We start from the raw sequence: 10,000 nt of genomic DNA on the forward strand, positions 1-10,000 counted from the left end.
GCCCAATCTCGTCTGAACTTGGAAGCTATGCAGTGTTGGGCCTGGTTAGTACTTGGATGGGAGACCACCTGGGAATAACAGGTGCTGTAGGTAATTTTATACTGCCATAACATTCTTTTCTATTACATTTTAAATTTAATTTTTTCAACTTATCAATGAATTTACTTGAGTAAAGAAGTAATAGAGGTCTAAAGTTAATGTTTTTGAGCACCTACAGCCAAACCACACTGGACATGCCCAATCTCGTCTGATCTTGGAAGCTATGCAGTGTTGGGCCTGGTTAGTACTTGGATGGGAGACCACCTGGGAATAACAGGTGCTGTAGGTAATTTTATACTGCCATAACATTCTTTTCTATTACATTTTAAATTTAATTTTTTCAACTTATCAATGAATTTACTTGAGTTAAGAAGTAAAAGAGGTCTAAAGTTAATGTTTTTGAGCACCTACAGCCAAACCACACTGGACATGCCCACTCTTGTCTGATCTTGGAAGCTATGCAGTGTTGGGCCTGGTTAGTACTTGGATGGGAGACCACCCGGGAATACCAGGAGCTGTAGGTAATTTTATACTGCCATAACATTCTTTTCTATTACATTTTACATTTAATTTTTCAACTTATCATTGAATTTACTTGAGTTAAGAAGTAAAAGAGGTCTAAAGTTAATACTTTTGAGCACCTACAGCCAATCCACACTGGACATGCCCCATCTCGTCTTATCTTGGTAGCTATGCAGTGTTGGGCATGGTCAGTACTTGGATGGGAGACCACCTGGGGAAACCAGCTGCAGTAGGTAATTTTATACTGCCATAACATTCTTTTCTATTACATTTTACATTTAATTTTTTCAACTTATCAGTGAATTTACTTGAGTAAAGAAGTAAAAGAGGTCTAAAGTTAATGTTTTTGAGCACCTACAGCCAAACCACAGTGGACATGCCCAATCTTGTCTGATCTTGGAAGCTCTGCAGTGTTGGGCCTGGTTAGTATTTGGATGGGAGACCACCTAGGAATCCCAGGTGCTGAAGGTAATTTTATACTGCCATAACAGTCTATTACATTTTACATTTAATTTTTTCAACTTATCAATGAATTTACTTGAGTAAAGAAGTAAAAGAGGTCTAAAGTTAATTTCTTTGAGTACTTACAGCCAAACCACACTGGACATGCCCAATCTCGTCTGATATTGGAAGCTATGCAGTGTTGGGCCTGGTTAGTACTTGGATGGGAGACCACCTGGGAATACCATGAGCTGTAGGTAATTTTATACTGCCATAACATTCTTTTCTATTACATTTTACATTTAATTTTTTCAACTTATCTATGAATTTACTTGAGTTAAGAAGTAAAAGAGGTCTAAAGATAATGTTTTTGAGCACCTACAGCCAAACCACACTGGACATGCCCAATCTCGTCTGAACTTGGAAGCTATGCAGTGTTGGTCGTGGTTAGTACTTGGATGGTAGACCACCAGGGATTACCAGGTGCTGTAGGTAATTTTATACTGCCATAACATTCTTTTCTATTACATTTTAAATTTAATTTTTTCAACTTATCAATGAATTTACTTGAGTAAAGAAGTAAAAGAGGTCTAAAGTTAATGTTCTTGAGCACCTACAGCCAAACCACACTGGACATTCCCAATCTCGTCTGATCTTGGAAGCTATGCAGTGTTGGGCCTGGTTAGTGCTTGGATGGGAGACCACCCGGGAATACCAGGAGCTGTAGGTAATTTTATACTGCCATAACATTCTTTTCTATTACATTTTACATTTAATTTTTCAACTTATCATTGAATTTACTTGAGTTAAGAAGTAAAAGAGGTCTAAAGTTAATACTTTTGAGCACCTACAGCCAATCCACACTGGACATGCCCCATCTCGTCTTATCTTGGTAGCTATGCAGTGTTGTGCATGGTCAGTACTTGGATGGGAGACCACCTGGGGAAACCAGCTGCAGTAGGTAATTTTATACTGCCATAACATTCTTTTCTATTACATTTTACATTTAATTTTTTCAACTTATCAATGAATTTACTTGAGTTAAGAAGTAATAGAGGTCTAAAGTTAATGTTTTTGAGCACATACAGCCAAACCACACTGGACATGCCCATTCTCATCTGTTCTTGGAAGCTATGCAGTGTTGGGACTGGTTTGTACTTGGATGGGAGACTACCTAGGAATCCCAGGTTCTGTAGGTAATTTTATACTGCCATAACATTCTTTTCTATTACATTTTACATTTAATTTTTTAAACTTATCAGTGAATTTACTTGAGTAAAGAAGTAAAAGAGGTCTAAAGTTAATGTTTTTGAGCACCTACAGCCAAACCACAGTGGACATGCCCAATCTCGTCTGATCTCGGAAGCTCTGCAGGGTTGGGCCTGGTTAGTATTTGGATGGGAGACCACCTAGGAATCCCAGGTGCTGTAGGTAATTTTATACTGCCATAACAGTCTATTACATTTTACATTTAATTTTTTCAACTTATCAATGAATTTACTTGAGTAAAGAAGTAAAAGAGGTCTAAAGTTAATTTCTTTGAGTACCTACAGCCAAACCACACTGGACATGCCCAATCTCTTCTGATATTGGAAGTTATGCAGTGTTGGGCCTGGTTTGTACTTGAATGGGAGACCACCTGGGAATATCAGGTGCTGTAGGTAATTTTATACTGCCATAACATTCTTTTCTATTAAATTTTACATTTAATTTTTTCAACTTGTCAATGAATTTACTTGAGTTAAGAAGTAAAAGATGTCTAAAGTTAATGTTTTTGAGCACCTACAGTCAAACCACACTGGACATGCCCAATCTCGTCTGATCTTGCAAGCTCTACAGTGTTTGGCCTGGTTTGTACTTGGATGGGAGACCACCTGGGAATACCAGGTGCTGTAGGTATTTTTATACTGCCATAACATTCTTTTCTAGAACATTTTACATTTAATTGTTTCAACTTATCAATGAATTTACTTGAGTTAAGAAGTAAAAGAGGTCTAAAGTTAATGTTTTTGAGCACCTACAGCCAAACCACACTGGACATGCCCAATCTCATCTGATCTTGGAAGCTATGCAGTGTTGGGCCTGGTTAGTACTTCGATGGGAGACCACCTGGCAATACCAGGTGCTGTAGTTAATTTTATACTTCCATAACATTCTTTTCTATTACATTTTACATTTAATTTTTTCAACTTATCAATGAATTTACTTGAGTTAAGAAGTAATAGAGGTCTAAAGTTAATGCTTTTGCGCACCTACAGCCAAACCACACTGGACATGCCCAATCTTGTCTGATCTTGGAAGCTATGCAGTGTTGGGCCTGGTTAGTACTTGGATGGGAGACCACCTGGGAATACCATGAGCTGTAGGTAATTTTATACTGCCATAACATTCTTTTCTATTATATTTTACATTTAATTTTACAACTTATCATTGCATTTACTTGAGTTAAGAAGTAAAAGAGGTCTAAAGTTAATGTTTTTGAGCACCTACAGCCAAACCACACTGGACATGCCCAATCTCGTCTGATCTTGGAAGCTATGCAGTGTTGGGCCTGGTTAGTACTTGGATGGGAGACCACCTGGGAATACCAGGTGCTGTAGGTAATTTTATACTGCCATAACATTCTTTTCTATTACATTTTACATTTAATTTTTTCAACTTATCAATGAATTTACTTGAGTTAAGAAGTAATAGCAGGTATAAATTTAATGCTTTTGGGCACCTACAGCCAAACCACACTGGAAATGCCCAATCTCGTCTGATCTTGGAAACTATGCAGTGTTGGGCCTGGTTAGTACTTGGATGGGAGACCACCCGGGAATACCAGGAGCTGTTGGTAATTTTATACTGCCATAACATTCTTTTCTATTACATTTTACATTTAATTTTTCAACTTATCATTGAATTTACTTGAGTTAAGAAGTAAAAGAGGTCTAAAGTTAATACTTTTGAGCACCTAAAGCCAATCCACACTGGACATTCCCTATCTCGTCTTATCTTGGTAGCTATGCAGTGTTGGGCATGGTCAGTACTTGGATGGGAGACCACCTGGGGAAATCAGCTGCAGTAGGTAATTTTATACTGCCATAACATTCTTTTCTATTACATTTTACATTTAATTTTTTCAACTTATCAATGAATTTACTTGAGTTAAGAAGTAATAGAGGTCTAAAGTTAATGTTTTTGAGCACCTACAGCCAAACCACACTGGACATGCCCAATCTCATCTGATATTGGAAGCTATGCAGTGTTGGGACTGGTTTGTACTTGGATGGGAGACTACCTAGAAATCCCAGGTTCTGTAGGTAATTTTATACTGCCATAACATTCTTTTCTATTACATTTTACATTTAATTTTTTCAACTTATCAGTGAATTTACTTGAGTAAAGAAGTAAAAGAGGTCTAAAGTTAATGTTTTTGAGCACCTACAGCCAAACCACAGTGGACATGCCCAATCTCGTCTGATCTTGGAAGCTCAGCAGTGTTGGGTCTGGTTAGTATTTGGATGGGAGACCACCTAGGAATCCCAGGTGCTGTAGGTAATTTTATACTGCCATAACAGTCTATTACATTTTACATTTAATTTTTTCAACTTATCAATGAATTTACTTGAGTAAAGAAGTAAAAGAGGTCTAAAGTTAATTTCTTTGAGTACTTACAGCCAAACCACACTGGACATGCCCAATCTCGTCTGATATTGGAAGCTATGCAGTGTTGGGCCTGGTTAGTACTTGGATGGGAGACCACCTGGGAATACCATGAGCTGTAAGTAATTTTATACTGCCATAACATTCTTTTCTATTACATTTTACATTTAATTTTTTCAACTTATCTATGAATTTACTTGAGTTAAGAAGTAAAAGAGGTCTAAAGATAATGTTTTTGAGCACCTACAGCCAAACCACACTGGACATGCCCAATCTCATCTGAACTTGGAAGCTATGCAGTGTTGGGCGTGGTTAGTACTTGGATGGTAGACCACCAGGGATTACCAGGTGCTGTATGTAATTTTATACTGCCATAACATTCTTTTCTATTACATTTTAAATTTAATTTTTTCAACTTATCAATGAATTTACTTGAGTTAAGAAGTAATAGAGGTCTAAAGTTAATGTTTTTGAGCACCTACAGCCAAACCACGCTGGACATGCCCAATCTCGTCTGATCTTGGAAGCTATGCAGTGTTGGGCCTGGTTAGTACTTGGATGGGAGACCACCTGGGAATACCAGGTGCTGTAGGTAATTTTATGCAGCCATAACATTCTTTTCTATTACATTTTACATTTAATTTTTTCAACTTATCAATGAATTTACTTGAGTGAAGAAGTAAAAGAGGTCTAAAGTTAATGTTTTTGAGCACCTACAGCCAAACGACACTGGACATGCCCAATCTCGTCTGATCTTGGAAGCTATGCAGTGTTGGACCTGTTTAGTACTTGGATAGGAGACCACCTAGTTATCCCAGGTGCTGTAGGTAATTTTATACTGCCATAACATTCTTTTCTATTACATTTTAAATTTAATTTTTTCAACTTATCAATGAATTTACTTGAGTAAAGAAGTAAAAGAGGTCTAAAGTTAATGTTTTTGAGCACCTACAGCCAAACCACACTGGACATGCCCAATCTCGTCTGATCTTGGAAGCTATGCAGTGTTGGGCCTGGTTAGTGCTTGGATGGGAGACCACCCGGGAATACCAGGAGCTGTAGGTAATTTTATACTGCCATAACATTCTTTTCTATTACATTTTACATTTAATTTTTCAACTTATCATTGAATTTACTTGAGTTAAGAAGTAAAAGAGGTCTAAAGTTAATACTTTTGAGCACCTACAGCCAATCCACACTGGACATGCCCCATCTCGTCTTTTCTTGGTAGCTATGCAGTGTTGTGCATGGTCAGTACTTGGATGGGAGACCACCTGGGGAAACCAGCTGCAGTAGGTAATTTTATACTGCCATAACATTCTTTTCTATTACATTTTACATTTAATTTTTTCAACTTATCAATGAATTTACTTGAGTTAAGAAGTAATAGAGGTCTAAAGTTAATGTTTTTGAGCACATACAGCCAAACCACACTGGACATGCCCAATCTCATCTGATCTTGGAAGCTATGCAGTGTTGGGACTGGTTTGTACTTGGATGGGAGACTACCTAGGAATCCCAGGTTCTGTAGGTAATTTTATACTGCCATAACATTCTTTTCTATTACATTTTACATTAAATTTTTTTCAACTTATCAGTGAATTTACTTGAGTAAAGAAGTAAAAGAGGTCTAAAGTTAAGGTTTTTGAGCACCTACAGCCAAACCACAGTGGACATGCCCAATCTCGTCTGATCTTGGAAGCTCTGCAGGGTTGGGCCTGGTTAGTATTTGGATGGGAGACCACCTAGGAATCCCAGGTGCTGTAGGTAATTTTATACTGCCATAACAGTCTATTACATTTTACATTTAATTTTTTCAACTTATCAATGAATTTACTTGAGTAAAGAAGTAAAAGAGGTCTAAAGTTAATTTCTTTGAGTACCTACAGCCAAACCACACTGGACATGCCCAATCTCTTCTGATATTGGAAGTTATGCAGTGTTGGGCCTGGTTTGTACTTGAATGGGAGACCACCTGGGAATATCAGGTGCTGTAGGTAATTTTATACTGCCATAACATTCTTTTCTATTAAATTTTACATTTAATTTTTTCAACTTGTCAATGAATTTACTTGAGTTAAGAAGTAAAAGATGTCTAAAGTTAATGTTTTTGAGCACCTACAGTCAAACCACACTGGACATGCCCAATCTCGTCTGATCTTGCAAGCTCTACAGTGTTTGGCCTGGTTTGTACTTGGATGGGAGACCACCTGGGAATACCAGGTGCTGTAGGTATTTTTATACTGCCATAACATTCTTTTCTAGAACATTTTACATTTAATTGTTTCAACTTATCAATGAATTTACTTGAGTTAAGAAGTAAAAGAGGTCTAAAGTTAATGTTTTTGAGCACCTACAGCCAAACCACACTGGACATGCCCAATCTCATCTGATCTTGGAAGCTATGCAGTGTTGGGCCTGGTTAGTACTTGGATGGGAGACCACCTGGCAATACCAGGTGCTGTACTTAATTTTATACTTCCATAACATTCTTTTCTATTACATTTTACATTTAATTTTTTCAACTTATCAATGAATTTACTTGAGTTAAGAAGTAATAGAGGTCTAAAGTTAATGCTTTTGCGCACCTACAGCCAAACCACACTGGACATGCCCAATCTTGTCTGATCTTGGAAGCTATGCAGTGTTGGGCCTGGTTAGTACTTGGATGGGAGACCACCTGGGAATACCATGAGCTGTAGGTAATTTTATACTGCCATAACATTCTTTTCTATTATATTTTACATTTAATTTTACAACTTATCATTGAATTTACTTGAGTTAAGAAGTAAAAGAGGTCTAAAGTTAATGTTTTTGAGCACCTACAGCCAAACCACACTGGACATTCCCAATCTCGTCTGATCTTGGAAGCTATGTTGTGTTGGGCCTGGTTAGTACTTGGATGGGAGACCACCTGGGAATACCAGGTGCTGTAGGTAATTTTATACTGCCATAACATTCTTTTCTATTACATTTTACATTTAATTTTTTCAACTTATCAATGAATTTACTTGAGTTAAGAAGTAATAGCAGGTATAAATTTAATGCTTTTGGGCACCTACAGCCAAACCACACTGGAAATGCCCAATCTCGTCTGATCTTGGAAACTATGCAGTGTTGGGCCTGGTTAGTACTTGGATGGGAGACCACCTGGGAATACCAGGTGCTGTAGGTAATTTTATACTGCCATAACATTCTTTTCTATTACATTTTACATTTAATTTTTTCAACTTATCTATGAATTTACTTGAGTTAAGAAGTAAAAGAAGTCTAAAGATAATGGTTTTGAGCACCTACAGCCAAACCACACTGGACATGCCCAATCTCGTCTGATCTTGGAATCTATGCAGTGTTGGGCCTGGTTAGTACTTGGATGGGAGACCACCTGGGAATACCATGAGCTGTAGGTAATTTTATACTGCCATAACATTCTTTTCTATTATATTTTACATTTAATTTTACAACTTATCATTGAATTTACTTGAGTTAAGAAGTAAAAGAGGTCTAAAGTTAATGTTTTTGAGCACCTACAGCCAAACCACACTGGACATGCCCAATCTCGTCTGATCTTGGAAGCTATGCAGTGTTGGGCCTGGTTAGTACTTGGATGGGAGACCACCTGGGAATACCAGGTGCTGTAGGTAATTTTATACTGCCATAACATTCTTTTCTATTACATTTTACATTTAATTTTTTCAACTTATCAATGAATTTACTTGAGTTAAGAAGTAATAGCAGGTATAAATTTAATGCTTTTGGGCACCTACAGCCAAACCACACTAGAAATGCCCAATCTCGTCTGATCTTGGAAACTATGCAGTGTTGGGCCTGGTTAGTACTTGGATGGGAGACCACCTGGGAATACCAGGTGCTGTAGGTAATTTTATACTGCCATAACATTCTTTTCTATTACATTTTACATTTAATTTTTTCAACTTATCTATGAATTTACTTGAGTTAAGAAGTAAAAGAGGTCTAAAGATAATGGTTTTGAGCACCTACAGCCAAACCACACTGGACATGCCCAATCTCGTCTGATCTTGGAAGCTATGCAGTGTTGGGCCTGGTTAGTACTTGGATGGGAGACCACCTGGGAATGCCAGGTGCTGTAGGTAATTTTATATTGCCATAACATTCTTTTCTATTACATTTTACATTTCATTTTTCAACTTATCATTGAATTTACTTGAGTTAAGAAGTAAAAGAGGTCTAAAGTTAATGTTTTTGAGCACCTACAGCCAAACCACACTGGACATGCCCAATCTCGTCTGAACTTGGAAGCTATGCAGTGTTGGGCCTGGTTAGTACTTGGATGGGAGACCACCAGGGATTACCAGGTGCTGTAGGTAATTTTATACTGCCATAACATTCTTTTCTATTACATTTTAAATTTAATTTTTTCAACTTATCAATGAATTTACTTGAGTTAAGTAGTAATAGAGGTCTAAAGTTAATGTTTTTGAGCACCTACAGCCAAACCACACTGGACATGCCCAATCTTGTCTGATCTTGGAAGCTATGCAGTGTTGGGCCTGGTTAGTACTTGGATGGGAGACCACCTGGGAGTACCAGGTGCTGTAGGTAATTTTATGCAGCCATAACATTCTTTTCTATTACATTTTACATTTCATTTTTTCAACTTATCAATGAATTTACTTGAGTTATGAAGTAAAAGAGGTCTAAAGTTAATGTTTTTGAGCACCTACAGCCAAACCACACTGGACATGCCCAATCTCGTCTGATCTTGGAAGCTATGCAGTGTTGGACCTGTTTAGTACTTGGATAGGAGACCACCTAGGAATCCCAGGTGCTGTAGGTAATTTTATACTGCCATAACATTCTTTTCTATTACATTTTAAATTTAATTTTTTCAACTTATCAATGAATTTACTTGAGTTAAGAAGTAATAGAGGTCTAAAGATAATGTTTTTGAGCACCTACAGCCAAACCACACTGGACATGCCCAATCTCGTCTGATCTTGGAAGCTATGCAGTGTTGGGCCTGGTTAGTACTTGGATGGGAGACCACCTGGGAATACCAGGAGCTGTAGGTAATTTTATACTGCCATAACATTCTTTTCTATTACATTTTACATTTAATTTTTCAACTTATCATTGAATTTACTTGAGTTAAGAAGTAAAAGAGGTCTAAAGTTAATACTTTTGAGCACCTACAGCCAATCCACACTGGACATTCCCCATCTCGTCTTATCTTGGTAGCTATTCAGTGTTGGGCATGGTCAGTACTTGGATGGGAGACCACCTAGGAATCCCAGGTGCTGTAGGTAATTTTATACTGCCATAACATTCTTTTCTATTACATTTTACATTTAATTTTTTCAAATTATCA

The 10,000-nt window shown here is 37.4% G+C and overlaps 4 non-coding genes and 31 pseudogenes across 4 annotated transcripts; all 35 read left to right on the top strand.

The window, feature by feature from the left end:
- Positions 1–93, top strand: part of LOC148440992 (5S ribosomal RNA) — a 119-nt pseudogene extending 26 nt beyond the window's left edge.
- Positions 94–209: 116 nt separating this feature from the next.
- Positions 210–328, top strand: LOC148440993 (5S ribosomal RNA; annotated as a pseudogene).
- A 116-nt stretch (positions 329–444) lies between these two features.
- Positions 445–563, top strand: LOC148440994 (5S ribosomal RNA; annotated as a pseudogene).
- A 350-nt stretch (positions 564–913) lies between these two features.
- On the top strand, positions 914–1,032 carry LOC148440995 (5S ribosomal RNA; annotated as a pseudogene).
- A 111-nt stretch (positions 1,033–1,143) lies between these two features.
- On the top strand, positions 1,144–1,262 carry LOC148440996 (5S ribosomal RNA; annotated as a pseudogene).
- Positions 1,263–1,378: 116 nt separating this feature from the next.
- On the top strand, positions 1,379–1,497 carry LOC148440997 (5S ribosomal RNA; annotated as a pseudogene).
- A 116-nt stretch (positions 1,498–1,613) lies between these two features.
- Positions 1,614–1,732, top strand: LOC148440998 (5S ribosomal RNA; annotated as a pseudogene).
- Positions 1,733–2,317: 585 nt separating this feature from the next.
- Positions 2,318–2,436, top strand: LOC148440999 (5S ribosomal RNA; annotated as a pseudogene).
- A 111-nt stretch (positions 2,437–2,547) lies between these two features.
- Positions 2,548–2,666, top strand: LOC148441000 (5S ribosomal RNA; annotated as a pseudogene).
- A 116-nt stretch (positions 2,667–2,782) lies between these two features.
- Positions 2,783–2,901, top strand: LOC148441001 (5S ribosomal RNA; annotated as a pseudogene).
- A 116-nt stretch (positions 2,902–3,017) lies between these two features.
- On the top strand, positions 3,018–3,136 carry LOC148441002 (5S ribosomal RNA; annotated as a pseudogene).
- A 116-nt stretch (positions 3,137–3,252) lies between these two features.
- On the top strand, positions 3,253–3,371 carry LOC148441003 (5S ribosomal RNA; annotated as a pseudogene).
- A 115-nt stretch (positions 3,372–3,486) lies between these two features.
- LOC148441004 (5S ribosomal RNA) lies at positions 3,487–3,605 on the top strand. Its single transcript, XR_015875999.1, has one exon. It is a non-coding gene; the product is annotated as a 5S ribosomal RNA (ribosomal RNA).
- A 117-nt stretch (positions 3,606–3,722) lies between these two features.
- Positions 3,723–3,841, top strand: LOC148441005 (5S ribosomal RNA; annotated as a pseudogene).
- A 585-nt stretch (positions 3,842–4,426) lies between these two features.
- LOC148441006 (5S ribosomal RNA) lies at positions 4,427–4,545 on the top strand (annotated as a pseudogene).
- A 111-nt stretch (positions 4,546–4,656) lies between these two features.
- Positions 4,657–4,775, top strand: LOC148441007 (5S ribosomal RNA; annotated as a pseudogene).
- A 116-nt stretch (positions 4,776–4,891) lies between these two features.
- LOC148441008 (5S ribosomal RNA) lies at positions 4,892–5,010 on the top strand (annotated as a pseudogene).
- A 116-nt stretch (positions 5,011–5,126) lies between these two features.
- Positions 5,127–5,245, top strand: LOC148441009 (5S ribosomal RNA). Its single transcript, XR_015876160.1, has one exon. It is a non-coding gene; the product is annotated as a 5S ribosomal RNA (ribosomal RNA).
- A 351-nt stretch (positions 5,246–5,596) lies between these two features.
- LOC148441010 (5S ribosomal RNA) lies at positions 5,597–5,715 on the top strand (annotated as a pseudogene).
- Positions 5,716–6,065: 350 nt separating this feature from the next.
- Positions 6,066–6,184, top strand: LOC148441011 (5S ribosomal RNA; annotated as a pseudogene).
- A 117-nt stretch (positions 6,185–6,301) lies between these two features.
- On the top strand, positions 6,302–6,420 carry LOC148441012 (5S ribosomal RNA; annotated as a pseudogene).
- A 111-nt stretch (positions 6,421–6,531) lies between these two features.
- LOC148441013 (5S ribosomal RNA) lies at positions 6,532–6,650 on the top strand (annotated as a pseudogene).
- A 116-nt stretch (positions 6,651–6,766) lies between these two features.
- Positions 6,767–6,885, top strand: LOC148441014 (5S ribosomal RNA; annotated as a pseudogene).
- A 116-nt stretch (positions 6,886–7,001) lies between these two features.
- LOC148441015 (5S ribosomal RNA) lies at positions 7,002–7,120 on the top strand (annotated as a pseudogene).
- Positions 7,121–7,236: 116 nt separating this feature from the next.
- On the top strand, positions 7,237–7,355 carry LOC148441016 (5S ribosomal RNA; annotated as a pseudogene).
- A 115-nt stretch (positions 7,356–7,470) lies between these two features.
- Positions 7,471–7,589, top strand: LOC148441017 (5S ribosomal RNA; annotated as a pseudogene).
- Positions 7,590–7,706: 117 nt separating this feature from the next.
- Positions 7,707–7,825, top strand: LOC148441018 (5S ribosomal RNA). The gene has a single exon (XR_015876194.1). It is a non-coding gene; the product is annotated as a 5S ribosomal RNA (ribosomal RNA).
- A 116-nt stretch (positions 7,826–7,941) lies between these two features.
- On the top strand, positions 7,942–8,060 carry LOC148441019 (5S ribosomal RNA; annotated as a pseudogene).
- Positions 8,061–8,175: 115 nt separating this feature from the next.
- On the top strand, positions 8,176–8,294 carry LOC148441020 (5S ribosomal RNA). Its single transcript, XR_015876000.1, has one exon. It is a non-coding gene; the product is annotated as a 5S ribosomal RNA (ribosomal RNA).
- Positions 8,295–8,411: 117 nt separating this feature from the next.
- On the top strand, positions 8,412–8,530 carry LOC148441021 (5S ribosomal RNA; annotated as a pseudogene).
- Positions 8,531–8,646: 116 nt separating this feature from the next.
- On the top strand, positions 8,647–8,765 carry LOC148441022 (5S ribosomal RNA; annotated as a pseudogene).
- A 115-nt stretch (positions 8,766–8,880) lies between these two features.
- Positions 8,881–8,999, top strand: LOC148441023 (5S ribosomal RNA; annotated as a pseudogene).
- A 116-nt stretch (positions 9,000–9,115) lies between these two features.
- LOC148441024 (5S ribosomal RNA) lies at positions 9,116–9,234 on the top strand (annotated as a pseudogene).
- Positions 9,235–9,350: 116 nt separating this feature from the next.
- LOC148441025 (5S ribosomal RNA) lies at positions 9,351–9,469 on the top strand (annotated as a pseudogene).
- Positions 9,470–9,585: 116 nt separating this feature from the next.
- LOC148441026 (5S ribosomal RNA) lies at positions 9,586–9,704 on the top strand (annotated as a pseudogene).
- The last annotated feature ends 296 nt before the right edge of the window (positions 9,705–10,000 follow it).

The sequence above is a fragment of the Taudactylus pleione genome, unplaced genomic scaffold, assembly GCF_031769625.1.
Source record: "Taudactylus pleione unplaced genomic scaffold, aTauple2 ptg001666l, whole genome shotgun sequence".
Classification (NCBI taxonomy): domain Eukaryota; kingdom Metazoa; phylum Chordata; class Amphibia; order Anura; family Myobatrachidae; genus Taudactylus; species Taudactylus pleione.